The following is a 15,546-nucleotide window of genomic DNA, read 5'->3' as shown; positions in this document are numbered from 1 at the left end:
AGACAGTCGATAATGTCATTTGAAAACTTGAAACAAGCAAAAGTAGATCGATACCAGTTAACGTTTACAAGCGTAACTTCACAGCCACCACATCTCTTTTTATTGCTTGATCGATCTTGACGATAGATATTGAAATCTTGTAGTGTTACTAAGTAATCGTCCTGTAAGTCAGTTAACCAAGATTCTTGAATTGTGATGACACCACAATTACGATGCATGTTTTGACTTACTAGGAATTGGAGATAGTCCACCTTGTTAATTAGTGGTCGGCAGTTAGAATTTAGCAGCTCGGGAATCGACATTTGATTCATGTTCATTCTCTTTAATGCATATTGCCAAACACCACGATATCTCTTATTGTGTGTGTGTTTCAGTCAATGTAGTGTGCAGAAGTGGGGTAGTACACTAAAGAGACTCCAAACAACTGATCCTTAATTTTTAATTTTTAGTCTCCACAAAACCATTTAACCAAAGAGTAATACATATATTTAAAGGATTATCTAGTGAATTATTCTATAGATTTGATGAAATTTTGAGATGATGGAGATTTGTAGCTTAGGTGGATGATTTTGATAGAGTTTTGTTTTCTGAGCTAGATGGTTTTGTCGTGAAGTTTGTACTGATGATGTCGTTCAAAAGAACAATGAAAGCTCCACGACCAAACCATCTAGCTCACAGAACAAAACTCTATCAAAGATTGATGAAATGTGTTTTTTCAGTTGTATACCTATGAATATAGGCTACTTAAGTAACTATAGATATACTTATGTATAAGAGTGTATTGTAATTTCATCTTATTAGAACTTTACAACATCATTTAGTGTTTATAGTTTCAAAGGTGTAATATCAAAACTTGACATTAGTTAAAGAAATACTGTATAGAATGTATTAAATTTACATTAACACCGTTGGATGCCGGCTCAGTGGTCTATCGGTTAAGGGCTCTGGCTCGAGACTGGTAGGTCCTGGGTTCGAATCTCGCGAGTGCGGGATCGTGGATGCGCACTGCTGAGGAGTCCCATAATAGGACGAAACGGCCGTCCAGTGCTTCCAGGTTTTCCATGGTGGTCTAACTTCAATTGACTCATGATCTCAACTGTGAAAAATACTAAATTCTCCACAAAACCCCTCTGATGTTTTAAATTTGTCATCAGCTTTACTGAAATAATAGTGAAATGTATGTATAAGAAGTTTGTGAGTACTACTAAATATGATTGAAATCCAAAACATGACAATGATTTCATTGAATTTTGTAACTACTCATATTTTTATCAAATTTAAACCAGGTGAATAGTTTACAATAATTTTTTCATGTCAATAATAAATTGTTATATGTTACGTAATCACATGTTTCATTACCATAGCAACTGACTTGTAGTAATTATTTATATGTAAATATAAATACATAGATTTAAAAATATTATGATTATTTACCAAAGTATTTGTTACTATCATTTTAACCTTATCTTATGTCGTGTGAAATCATTATAAACAAACTCACGAGTATAGAACATGCTATTATTCATAAATACATGATACATCCAACAAACAGATAGAAACATAACAACATTGTATGATGAATAAAAATCATATAATCTAAGAGTAGTAGAGTGGCATCAATTAAATCTTTGTGTTATTGTTCGGGGTGCTAAATCTCCAGAAATCATTTGGTAAAAGTCTTATTTTTGTAATTTTATTTTGGAAATATGAAATCCTCATTTTCGCGTCAAAAGTGTCCATTCTTACCTTCAGATTGTATTTTCCACTTGAAAGGACCCTAAACGTCATCGGTATAGTTGCCTTTTTTATTACGCTATTTCGTGACGTTTCTCAAGAACATTGTTGTATTGTATATATGTACACTTGAGTTGTGTGCCTGTTGTTGTTCATGCTTCTGGCTGCTTGTGGAGTATACTTTCCTTCATCTGAAAATGGACTTCTCCCTCGAGTTAGAGGAGCTAGGACGCATTTGAATAGTTTAGCAGTCTTGTCGTTGTGTCGCTGATCCTTCGTTCCGTTTGCCGATATTTGAGTGATCTCCTAATCTCTTCAAACATAGCAGTTATTGAATAAGTTACCTTCTTGTTCTACATTTGCAGTTTATCATATTATGGTATATTGATCAGTAGAGATATGGTATTCACTGTTTAAAATGAAAGTTTTGCTAGCTTAAAAAATGAATTGTACAGATTTCACTGAGTTATCAACTGTGAGTCAGAAACAGTAGTATGATTAAGGGTTACTGTTGATTGGTATAAGAAGTAGGAAATCACGCACACCAAACGAGAGTGTTACATAAGAAAGTTGACATTAATCTGTTTGAAATTAAACACATATTGACGTAATATATCTGTTACATTGAGTAAGAATTTTCAGCCATTAGTATGTGTACTATTTTATCCTAATGTCTAGTGACCGATAATGTAAATTATCTAAAACGTTCATCCTCATCTAGGAATAAAAGTTTGGAAGTATGAGATATACTTTGAATCATGCAACCATCAAGTAATTCTACAAGACTGTAGTCATCCTTCCTGACAAACCACTGGAAATAGTCTAAATGTTTGTATATATGTGGGCAGCTGTGTGAATGTTTCAGTATCACATATGAGAAAAATCTGTACGTAGTGAAAGCTAAAGAGTCTTGTAACAATATGGATCCATTTTAATCGTCAATACGACGGTAGTTTGGCTGTTAAAAAAGGCTAATAAACAATCTTTTATTGTAAGAAGTTCTGAGTACTAGATTTTTAAGGCTTAATATATTCTATGAAACATTTGGATTAGTCACTGCTGTTTTAAGATGGTCACTTGGATTTTAAACGAGACATGGCATCAGTCCATGAATATACTGACTGTTGAAGTGAGCTATAATAGTAGGTCCAGGTGATTATCGTAACCAATATTTAGAGATTTCGGGTGACAAGGCTCATTGTCGTTCTTAGTGGGGCAGGTGCATTTACTCTCTGTCTACATTTAGAACTTAATTTCTATAATGTATCACAAATTTTTTATTTCACTAATCCATATTTTCTTTTTGAATTGTATCTTTTATTTTCAATCTTTTCTCTTACCACTCATGCTATTGCCACCTGTACTACTTGGGGGTTCACTTCGACAATTTACTTAATGATATGTGGCAACTTACATCAGTGTACACATGTTCCAGGCTCTACTTTACGTCTGACTGACTCACTGACTGACTGATTGACTTAAACTTTCTGATAATTCCATGCGTATAATACTTTAAATTAATAAAATGTATGTGAGCATAATAGACATCAGGATTTAATGTGTCGTCATACTGAAGCATTAACTTCAGTGGTTTGAATACGGTTTACTCATCTCATTTAAGTAGCTTCAAATGACTCTAAAAATTAATGGATAAAGGGTAGAGGTAGTCAGTTTATAACAGACAACAACAGAATGATGGAAAACTATATGGGACTGTCATCTGTTATTCCGTTCTCACTGATTAGCTGTAGTTGTACATATTGTACAGTAGTTTGAAATGCTAATAGGAATAGTTTTTGGTAGCTTTCAGTCATCAGTTGGTAGTAGAGAGTTTGATTTCAGTAAAACATTGACCCCAATTAATTTCATATAAGATACTTTGACTAATCTTGTTTGAACCATGTGATATTAGAAGTCAAATACTAATTGTATAGCGGTTATGTATATTTCAGGGATTCATATAACCAAATAAGCCAAGAGTGAAGAAGATGAATCAGTTTTGTGTTACATTGATTGATTCGGAAATCAATCAATGTGTTAGTTGGTGATTCAGTTTATATAGCTTTTGATCTAGTTACAATAAATAGATATTCAAATATTTATGTACGGAAACGTGCATTTACGAAAATCATAGATTATAATCAGCACAATACGGTTAATTTGATAACAAGAGGACATATGGTGTACAAAATAACTAATTAGATTAGAATGATTCATCCGTCGAATAATCTGTCTTAGATGGTGATGGATTTACACTGTATGTTTAACAAAAGCTTTTATAAGTTCAAATTATAAGTCATTAACTATTCTGAAATTTTCTACTGTACTCTTTATTATGTGTAAAATGCTTATTCTAAATAGACAAAATTGATAATAGATGAGCTAAATCTTTTGATAAGTATTAGTCTCCAGGATATTGCGCGAACTAGGAATTCCTAAAATAGTGCAATTTATAACAAATATAACTAGGTGAGCACGAACGAACGTATTATATTTGGAATTTGAAATCAGATAGTCATCAAGTACCAAGGAATCATTAGTTCATACGAACACCAAAAAATAGTCAAGGTACAAGATGAATACACAGAAGCAAACAAGTAAGTGAAGAAGAGCAGTAGAGCCAACAAGTAAAAATACGTGGAAGAGCTAGCAAAGACAAAGGAAAAAGCTGCAAGAGGAGGAAATATAAAACAACTACATGACACAACGAAGAAACTGATATAGAAATATAGTAAACCACAGAGACCGGTCAAGGACAAAGAAGGCAAGCAAATCACTAAGATTCGAGAAAAGAGAAACAGATAGGTGGAACACTTAGAGAAACTTTTGAATAGACCAGCTCCATTGAATCCATCGGACATCAAGGCAGCATACCTCCATATAGATGTCACTTCACCAACGATCGAAAAAATCAGGATGGTCATCAGACAAATCAAGAGTGGGAAAGCATCAAGACCTGACAATATACCAGCCGAAGCACCCAAATCAGATATAGAAGTAACTGAAAACATATTTCACATTCTATTCTGGAGGACTTGTGAGGAAGGACAAATGCCGATGGACTAGAAAGAAGGACACTTCATTAAGATATCAAAGAAAGGAGATCTGAGAAAATTTGAGGATTGCAGAGGCATCACACTACTGTTAGTACTAAGAAAGGTTTTCAACAGTGTTGTTGAACTGTATGAAAGATTTAGTAGACATCCAACTTCGAGATCAGCAGAACGGGTTCTCTAAGGGTCGGTTGTGCACAGACCGAATCGTCACACTACGAATACTCGCTGAACAATCAATTGAACGAAATTCGTCACTTCATTGGCCAGGAGAAATTATTAGACAACGTGGACGAGGTGACCTTGTAAAAACATCTTCGACACGTTGAGAGAGCAGCTTGGAATATCGTCAGCATCATACAGAATTCGTTTGACAGAATACATTGCAAATTTTTGTATGAAGGACAGATAACAGACGTGGTACATGCAAAGAACAGCGTCAAACAAGAATACTTAAGCTCTTCTTCTTTTCCTTATGGTGGTCAACTGATTTATAAAGTCCTTCACATCTGAGGGGAAGCAACGAATATAATCGATAACTTGGAATGAACTAGACGATTTGGGCTTCACAGATGATTTACCTCTTCTATTCCATACACACCGACAAATACAAGTAAAGACAGTTAATGTAGCTGCGGGATCTACAGTAGTAAGCTTCAACATTTGCAAAGGAAAAACAAGGTTATGAAATACAACATAGAGAACACCAACCCAATCATATTTGATGGAGAAACTCTGGAAGAGGTGGAAGCCTTTACGTACCTGGACAGCAACATCATCGATGAACAAGGAGGATCCGATGCAAATGTAAATTCAAGGATTGGCAAAGCGACGACAGCATTCCTACAGTTGAACAATACATGGAACTCAGAACAACTGTCAGATAACATCAAAGTCAATCTTCAAAACGAACGTCAACACGGTCCTACTATGCGGAGCATAATCTTGGAGAACTACTACAACCATCATCGTAGAGATGCAGGTGTCTATAAACAACTTTCTCAACAACATTCTCCAGACCTATTGATCAGAGACCATCATCGATAATTGACTGTAGTAGAGAGCAGATCAGGTGTCATTTGAGTAGTAAATTAGGAAAAGACATTGAAGGTGAATAGGTCAAACATTACAGAAAACATCAAACTGCATTACGAGACAATCCCTAACCTAGAATCCTGAAGGGATAAATGAAAGAAGATTAAATAAAACATTGCTTGTAAATCGGATGCTGACATCAAAAGAATGTACAGTAATTGGAAATAACTAGAAAGAAGAGCCCAGCAAAGAAAAGGTTGGATAATTCTGCTTGCCGGCCTGTGTATCGTGAGTGTAAACAGGCATAAGTAAGTAAGTAGGTAAGCTATTCAATAAGTAATTCGTAATGTTACACTAAACTGGTTATAAATGTTAGTTTCACTGAAACCATGGGCGGATATCGGTACTGAATGACTATCTTCCATCTTACGAAAATATTACTAATATAATGCTGAATCACGCACAAGTACCTTGACTTAATTTCAAGAATTGTAAAAACATGAGAATATATTCACTCTAATCAATAAAAACCGTATTTTTGTATATTTCCCAGAAAAAGTATTTCGCATGTCAGTCATGGTTATAGACTTACTTATTCGTTACGTTTTTTGAAGAGTTTATCTAATTTGAATCTAACTTTCACTATTAATCTATTTTTAGCCTAAAGTTCACTGGATATTAATAAGGTCTAATATACACTACAAAATTAATCAAGTCACACTATGTTCTCAATGATACATAGCAAGTTAGGTAAAAATATGAGTGGATTATTCAACTAACCAAGGGTAGCTTCCTAAACGTTTTCGTTTTTGTTATATCTTGTGGCCAAGTGGATGACCAGTTAATGTATAACGTGTTAAAATCACCAATCGGAGAGCAGCGAATTATCGATTGGGACAGTGACACACGAAAAACCGTACGAGCAGTCTAGAGTGCGTATCGGTCCTGTTTAGTATATAAAGTAATAATACCGCCAGTAAGAGAGCAGTGATTTATCGATCTCCCAATGATACACAAAAGCCGTATGAGCAGTCTTGAGTAGTACTTGGTCCTGCTTTCTGCCTAGCTCAGCCAGTTAAGTCCAGAACACCGATAACTGCCTCCGCAATATGAATCATTATTCTCAAAAATACTGGGTTTATATACCAAACAAACTGGCCACATCGTACTAATGAAATAGAAAATTACATTTGTACGAGATTTCGCCAAATGTGGCTGTGAATAGGGGGAACATTAATTAATTGACTGAGTATAACTCAGGAATGGTGAATCGTATAATAATAGTCTATGGATCAAAATAAAACTCATAATAAAAAGAATATGAATACGAATAGTTAAGTTACTTAGCAATTATACATTAGGAAATATACGTATCATATTAGTCTACAAATAGTCCTCAAAGTTGCCATTTATAATTCTCCACGGGATATAACAGTTTTAAATAGGTCTGACAACATCTAAATACGGATAAAATGAAGACAAAATAAATCATCAAATCACTGTTTTATGAAATTTGATTAAGTTTAGTAAACTTTTGGATTATTCGGCTCATTAAAATGAATCTATGCTCTGAATAAACTCCGCCTGTAGCTCCTCCGGGGGCTACTGCCGGTCCCAAGCCCGGGCAAAGGAGGAGGGTTGGGCATGGGGTTAGCGACCCCATCCCGTAGAAAACAAACTCGCTAAAAAACGCTAACCAGAAAAAATTATTCAAACCATTTAAACTCTGCCCTGGGAGTAGAAGGAATAATTATGACGTCTCATGATGAAAGCCGAGTTCCTTCGGAAGTCATGAGGCCGATGCACCTTCTTACAACCAGAGAGACAATTTTTATAGGTACATGGAATGTCCGGACAATGTGGGAGACCGGAAGAGTCTTTCAAATTGCTGCGGAAATGAGGAAATACAACCTGGAATTTCTTGGAATCAGTGAAACACATTGGACGCAGGTTGGACAACAACGACTAGCTTCAGGGGAACTTCTGTTATACTCCGGTCATGAAGAAGAAAATGCCCCACATACACAAGGAGTTGCATTGATGCTGTCCAGAAAAGCACAAAATGCACTTATTGGATGGGAATCTCATGGACCAAGGATCATCAAAGCCTCCTTCAAAACAAAGAGAGAGGGCGTTACAATGAACGTCATCCAATGCTATGCGCCGACCAACGACTACGATGAAGAAGCTAGAGACAAATTCTACGATAAGCTGCAGTCAATCTTCGAGAAGTGCCCAACCAAAGACCTGACCATTCTGATGAGAGATTTCAATGCCAAGGTTGGAGTGGACAACACTAGATACGAAGACGTCATGGGACGACATGGACTGGGAGAAAGGAACGAAAATGGTAAGAGATTTGCAAACCTATGTGCCTTCAATAAACTGGTCATAGGTGGCACCATATTCCCACACAAAAACATACACAAAGTCACTTGGATTTCACCGGATCACACTACACAGAATCAAATCGACCATATCTGCATCAACAAAAAGTTCAGGAGGACGATGGAGGATGTGAGAACCAGGAGAGGAGCTGATATAGCATACGATCATTATTTGCTGGTCGCTAAGATGAAACTAAAACTTAAGAAGCACTGGACAACGGCGCGGACAACATCACAAAAGTTTAATACGGTCTTTCTTCGAGATGCTGACAAACTCAACAAATTCAACATAGCCCTCAGAAACAGGTTTCAGGACTTTCATGATCTACTCAATGGAGAGGGGACTACCATGGAGAGCAACTGGAAAGGTATCAAAGAGGCAATCGTTTCAACATGTTAGGAGGTTCTGGGCCAAAAGAAGCACCATCACAAGGGATGGATCACTGTCGGTACACTGGATAAAATTGAAGAAAGGAGGAACAAGAAGGTAGCAATCAACACCAGCCGAACAAGAGCGGAAAAAGCCAAGGCACAAGCAGAATACACAGAAGCAAACAAGCAAGTGAAGAGGAGCATTAGAACCGACAAACGTAAATATGTGGAAGATTTAGCAATGATAGCGGCAAAAGCTGCAAGAGAGGGAAACATGAGACAACTGTATGACACAACAAAGAAGCTTGCTGGAAATTACCGTAAACCAGAAAGACCAGTGAAAAGCAAGGAAGGCAGAGTAATCACCGACATTGAAAAACAACGAAACAGGTGGGTAGAACACTTCAAAGAACTCTTGAATCGACCAGCTCCACTGAACCCACCCAACATCGAAGCAGCACCCACGGACCTCCCAATCGATGTTGGCCCACCAACAATTGAAGAGATCAGCATGGCCATTAGACAAATCAAGAGCAGCAAAGCAGCGGGACCAGACAACATCCCAGCAGAGGCACTGAAGGCAAATGTAGCAGCAACTGCCAAGATACTCCACATCTTCAGTAAGATTTGGGATGAAGAACAAGTACCAAAAGACTGGAAAAAATGACTTCTGATCAAGATACCAAAGAAAGGCGATCTCAGCAAGTGCGATAACTACAGGGGCAACACTCTTCTCTCAATACCAGGAAAAGTCTTCAATAGAGTATTGTTAAACAGGATGAAGGATTCCGTGGACGCCCAACTTCGAGATCAACAAGCTGGATTTCGTAAGGATAGATCGTGTACAGACCAAATCGCAACTCTACGTATCATTGTGGGACAATCAATCGAATGGAACTCATCACTCTACATCAACTTCATTGACTACGAGAAGGCATTTGATAGCGTGGACAGGACAACACTATGGAGGCTTCTTCGACACTACGGCGTGCCTGAGAAGATAGTCAATATCATACGGAACTCCTATGATGGACTAAACTGCCAAATCGTCCACGGAGGACAACTCACCGACTCGTTTGAAGTAAAGACCGGTGTTATACAAGGTTGCTTACTCTCACCCTTTCTCTTTCTCCTGGTGATCGACTGGATTATGAAGACGTCAACATCTGGAGGAATGCACGGGATACAGTGGACAGGCAGGATGCAGCTTGACGATTTAGACTTCGCGGATGATCTGGCTCTTCTATCACAAACACAACAACAAATGCAGGAGAAAACGACCAGTGTAGCAGTAGCCTCAGCAGCAGTAGGTCTCAACGTACACAAAAAGAAAAAGCAAGACTCTCCGATACAATACAATATACACCAATCAAATTACACTTGGCGGAGAAGCTTTGGAGGATGTGGAAACATTTACATATCTGGGCAGCATCATTGATGAACACGGTGGATCAGATGCAGATGTGAGGGAGCGGATAGGCAAAGCAAGAGCAGCATATCTACAACTGAAAAACATCTGGAACTCAAAACAATTGTCAACCAACACCAAGATCAGAATTTTCAACACAAGTGTCAAGACAGTTCTACTGTACGGGGTGGAGACGTGGAGGAGTACGAAAGCCATCATCCAGAAGATACAAGTATTTATTAACAGCTGTCTACGCAAAATACTTCGAATCCGATGGCCAGACACTATCAGCAACAAGTTACTGTGGGAGAGAACAAACCAGATTCCATCCAGTGGAGGAAGAAATCAGGAAGAAGCGCTGGAAGTGGATTAGGCACACCTTGAGGAAATCACCTAATTGTGTCACAAGACAAGCCCTCACATGTAATCCTGAAGGTCAAAGGAGAAGAGGCAGACCAAAGAACACATTACGCCGAGAAATAGAGACAGACATGAGAAGAATGAACAAAAACTGGATAGAACTAGAAAAGAAAGCCCAGTATAGTGTGTGTTGGAGAATGCTGATCGGCGGCCTATGCTCCATTGGGAGTAACAGGCGGAAGTTAAGTTAAGATGCTCTGAATAATTAAAATATTAAAGTAGTCAATAACTTGTAAAGATTTATACTTTCCTTTTCTTGATGTCAAGGTGTATAAATTGATCAGTCTCTGTTGTTATATGTTCATCCTGAACTAATTGTCTCGATATTGCAATATAATCACAAGTTTTCATTAAAGTTGGCTTCCCAGACTCAGTAGCTTAGTGAATAAAGGGCTGGTGTTTGACGCAAATAGTACTGAGTTCAAGTCTCTATGTCAACTTCAGTATTGGAATAAAAGTATATCCAGCTGACACATATCAAATAGGATGAAACGTGCGTCATGGATTCCACTGCTAGTCCATAGCAGCTCACATACAATTGAGTTTGTTTACATCTAATTTGGTTAAGCCCTTTTGTTAACTTATTTAACGGACAGTCATTTGTACAACAACAACAACCTATCTATACTATTGTGCCTTTATTATGTACGCTCGAGCATTGCTTACTGCCTACGTATGTATTCCTTCTGCTGGCCTTACGATTAATCACTTAACTGATTCAATGATTCATGCTTTTCCATTTGTATATATATACATCCTAATCCTGTTCACTGTACTGTACTCGCTTACTCGCTGACTCGATCAATTGATCGCTCGCTTACTCGACTCTCAAGCTCACTCACCTGCTTTACGGCACTACTGTTTCATGCTTGCTTAACATGCCTGTAATTTTGAATATCTGTGTGTGATCCAATAATAAACGCAATCAACCCTTCGTATTTGCCTTCTGATTTATACACCGTCAGTGCGTCATCGAGTAACGGTTATCAGGACGAACAATATACGAAGTTTAAGGATAATATCGAATATCGACCACCACAAGCCATTATCCAGCTTCAATGGAAATAGCCGGTACGTTTAGAAATCATAGAAAGGAACAGAAATCATCATGAGAATGTTATTTACTCATTGAATTTATTGTTAATCTCAATTTTAACAACTTTAAAATTCATAATTAGAAGAGGTTTTATCCTAAACAAACTAGAAATTAGATTAGCAGGAGATTAAAGTATCCGTCTTTCAATCATTAACTTCAATCTCACTTCACGTACTTTATTTTTCTAGAATATTTAATATCACTAGTCTATTCTTTAGTTTTAACTTAATCATAATGCATTATTGACTACTTCATAGAATGCTAGATTCTTAAAATATTGACAGTTTCATGATACTATACTTATCAGTATCAAATATTTATGAAGATTTTTGGAATTATTTTTAGTATGCATAACGATCTAAGTTTATTTAGACAACTAATCATAACCTGAAGACTTGTCATGTTCTAATTTTAATTCTTGTTATTGATTGTGAACGTGTATGGTTGAAGAGTTCCTTACTAGGACGAAACAGTTGTTCATTGCTTGCCAGTTTTCGCTGTTCATCTAACTAAGCCTAGTTTACAATGTAAACTATGGAATATTATAATTGTTATACATGTATATTTACATCTATGTATACAAGTTTAGTCTATCCATGGTGGTATGCAAAAATCAGATATTTACAATCTATTACCTTAATGACAATGAAAAAATCTAATCATTTATTACAAGTTATCACTTTGTTTTGACATAGTTTTAGTGTATTGTTAACATGTAAATAATTAACTTGTCTGTTCTGATCCGATAATAATAATAATAATAATAATAATAATAATAATAATAATAATAATAATAACACTAACACATGATATGATTATTCACATTAGATATGATAATGAAAACGTGTGTGAATTTATACTACTGAAATACTATTACCAACTTACGAACTTTATAACTGGAATAATAGAGAACAGAGCGTATATATATATATCAGAAGGGGGTTTTGGGGAGATTTTAGTAATTTTATATAGTTGAGGTCGTGAGTCGATTGAAGCTAAACCACCATCGCAAACATAGGAGCACTGGACGGTCGTTTCGTCCTATTATGGGACTCCTCAGAAGTGCACATCCACGATTCCTCCTCGCGAGATTCGGACCCAGGACCTACCAGTCTCGCGCCACAGTACTTAACCTCTAGACCACTGAGCCGGCATCCAACGGTGTTAATGTCTAACTTCAACCAATCCACGAAATTCAGCAACTATTCACCAATGTCTTCAGTGAGTTGATATCTCCCGACAGACCTGGTTGAACTCCACATGTTACTGCTTCTCACTAGAACTCCAGGAAATACCTCATGGAGCCGGTCACTAGTGAGTGCTACCAGGTTTTCTATGGTGGTCTAGCTCCAATTGACTCATGATCTCATCTATATATGAACATATACATTTGAGCAACGTGAAAATTGAGATGAAAAAGAAGATTTGTATGGATTAATTCAACAGTAGATTAGAAAACTCGATAAGTATTTTACTACCATATGGTAGGATGAATTAAAATTTAGATTAGAAAAATTTCTGTTTCAATGACTAGACACAAGAAATTTTTTTTAGTTTATTTGCTTTTCACCACCGTGAATGATTGTAAGACAGTAAAAAGGGTTGTTTTCATTCTGTTATCCATTCATTGTGCAATGATAGAGTGTTTGACTTCTTCAAAAAGAAAGACATTAATCTTATGTACTAAGAAATTCGAATTTTGAATGACTTACATGCTATTATGGACAACTCTTACTAGATTATCCGTATAGATACTACGTTTATTCTAAGTGTTGTAACAGTAGTCGAATGGACATGATGTGAATATTCACTTGTAAGATATGAGTAAAAGTATATGTTATTTGTGAAAATACTCGGGATAGGCAAGGTTTAATAGTTGAACTCATGAGTCAATGATAGCTAGACTACCATTGGAAAACCTGTAAGCACTGGACAGACGTTTGATAAATATTTTCTGTCACCTTGAAAAGAACATTTCAGTCTCTTCTTCTCAGGTGCTTCTATACAGTACATTATTTATTTTGATCATAAAAGTTTATCAAAAAGATGACTAGGTGTTATTCAGTTTTTTGATATTTAATACTGTGAAATGAAAAGTACTAGTTTTGAAATTTGAAAAAGGCTTTAAAGGAAACAACTCAGATATGTACTATAATAAACGTTTATCACCAACCTGACGTGATTTTTATTTCTGTCTCCTAAAAACAGCTAAAATGTGCCTTTCAATAAAAAAAAGTTTATTCCATTGCTTTGAATTATATTTGTGTTTATTTTTTTTTATATTTAAATGTGCTCTTACCTTTTATTTTGTTCCCTGTGTAGTCATTTTGTTTTTTATGTCTTTGGAACAGGAATACATCCTAATTAACTCGGTATTGACTCTTTCGGCGCTTCATTAAAAACTGTAAAATGTACGTATAAATACATTAGTGTAGACCCGTGGTGATTTGAATGTCATATTTGAATTTTTCTAGTTATCTACCTAAAATGTTTTTCACAGTAAAATAGTTTATCTACTTGTAAATATCTAAGTAGTACATTGTTTTGCTTTAATTTCTTGAGAGTTGAAGTTTACATTGGAGCTTATTTATTATTTAAACACATAAATATTGGTACAAGGAAGCCCCAGATAAATATGCGCCTCACAAATCTCATTTCGTTTGTGTGAGGGCTGTGATACTGCCCAGGTGCCCAAACTGAAGCAGGTGGTTTTCTTAGGGGGCCACACCCGGAGCCTTTGACCTAAAGTTCTGATCCATGGTAAGATTTTAATACTGATCATGCACACAAAATGTAGCCTGAAGTGACTAGTTGTGTAATGGGACGGAGAAGTTGAAACTTTTCCTCGTATTGCGTGCTTATATACTAGGTTAAAATGCAATTATTCAACAATATGCGTTACTTAATACTACTCAAATTATCTCATGATGAGAAAGTTATGATTAGAGAGGAAAAAAATGTAAAAAAAGAGAGTTAAAATCGCAAAACTCTTCATTAGTTGGGTCATTCAATTAGGAGGATTTGATATATTTTGATAATATTTACTTAACAGTATATTTAAATTATCAAACAAAATTCATATAAGCAATATACTACTTAATTAGTCAACTATGGTAAGTAATCCCACTTTGTATATCATCTGTGAATCAAGATCCATATATACAAGTGTATAATAGATCGATTATTTTTTTAATCTGTTCGTGAATAAATTTCGTAAGTCCTATCGAAATTTGAGTTGTATATCACCCAATTTATCTAACATTAATTGTTAATTAATAACTACACACACACAAGTATAACAATGATATTGTAAATTGCTTGTTGAAGTATTATTTAATAAGAAGCATCGGATCCAGTGGAGAGCTGGTATTCAGCTGGACGATTTAGACTTCGCGGATGATCTGGCTCTTCTATCACAAACACAACAACAAATGCAGGAGAAAACGACCAGTGTAGCAGTAGCCTCAGCAGCAGTAGGTCTCAACGTACACAAAAAGAAAAAGCAAGACTCTCCGATACAATACAATATACACCAATCAAATTACACTTGGCGGAGAAGCTTTGGAGGATGTGGAAACATTTACATATCTGGGCAGCATCATTGATGAACACGGTGGATCAGATGCAGATGTGAGGGAGCGGATAGGCAAAGCAAGAGCAGCATATCTACAACTGAAAAACATCTGGAACTCAAAACAATTGTCAACCAACACCAAGATCAGAATTTTCAACACAAGTGTCAAGACAGTTCTACTGTACGGGGTGGAGACGTGGAGGAGTACGAAAGCCATCATCCAGAAGATACAAGTATTTATTAACAGCTGTCTACGCAAAATACTTCGAATCCGATGGCCAGACACTATCGGTAACAAGTTACTGTGGGAAGCAACAAACCAGATTCCATCCAGTGGAGGAAGAAATCAGGAAGAAGCGCTGGAAGTGGATTAGGCACACCTTGAGGAAATCACCTAATTGTGTCACAAGACAAGCCCTCACATGGAATCCTGAAGGTCAAAGGAGAAGAGGCAGACCAAAGAACAC

Source organism: Schistosoma mansoni, chromosome W, assembly GCF_000237925.1.
Source record: "Schistosoma mansoni strain Puerto Rico chromosome W, complete genome".
In the NCBI taxonomy this organism is placed as follows: domain Eukaryota; kingdom Metazoa; phylum Platyhelminthes; class Trematoda; order Strigeidida; family Schistosomatidae; genus Schistosoma; species Schistosoma mansoni.
Note: the sequence above shows the minus strand (reverse complement) of the source record.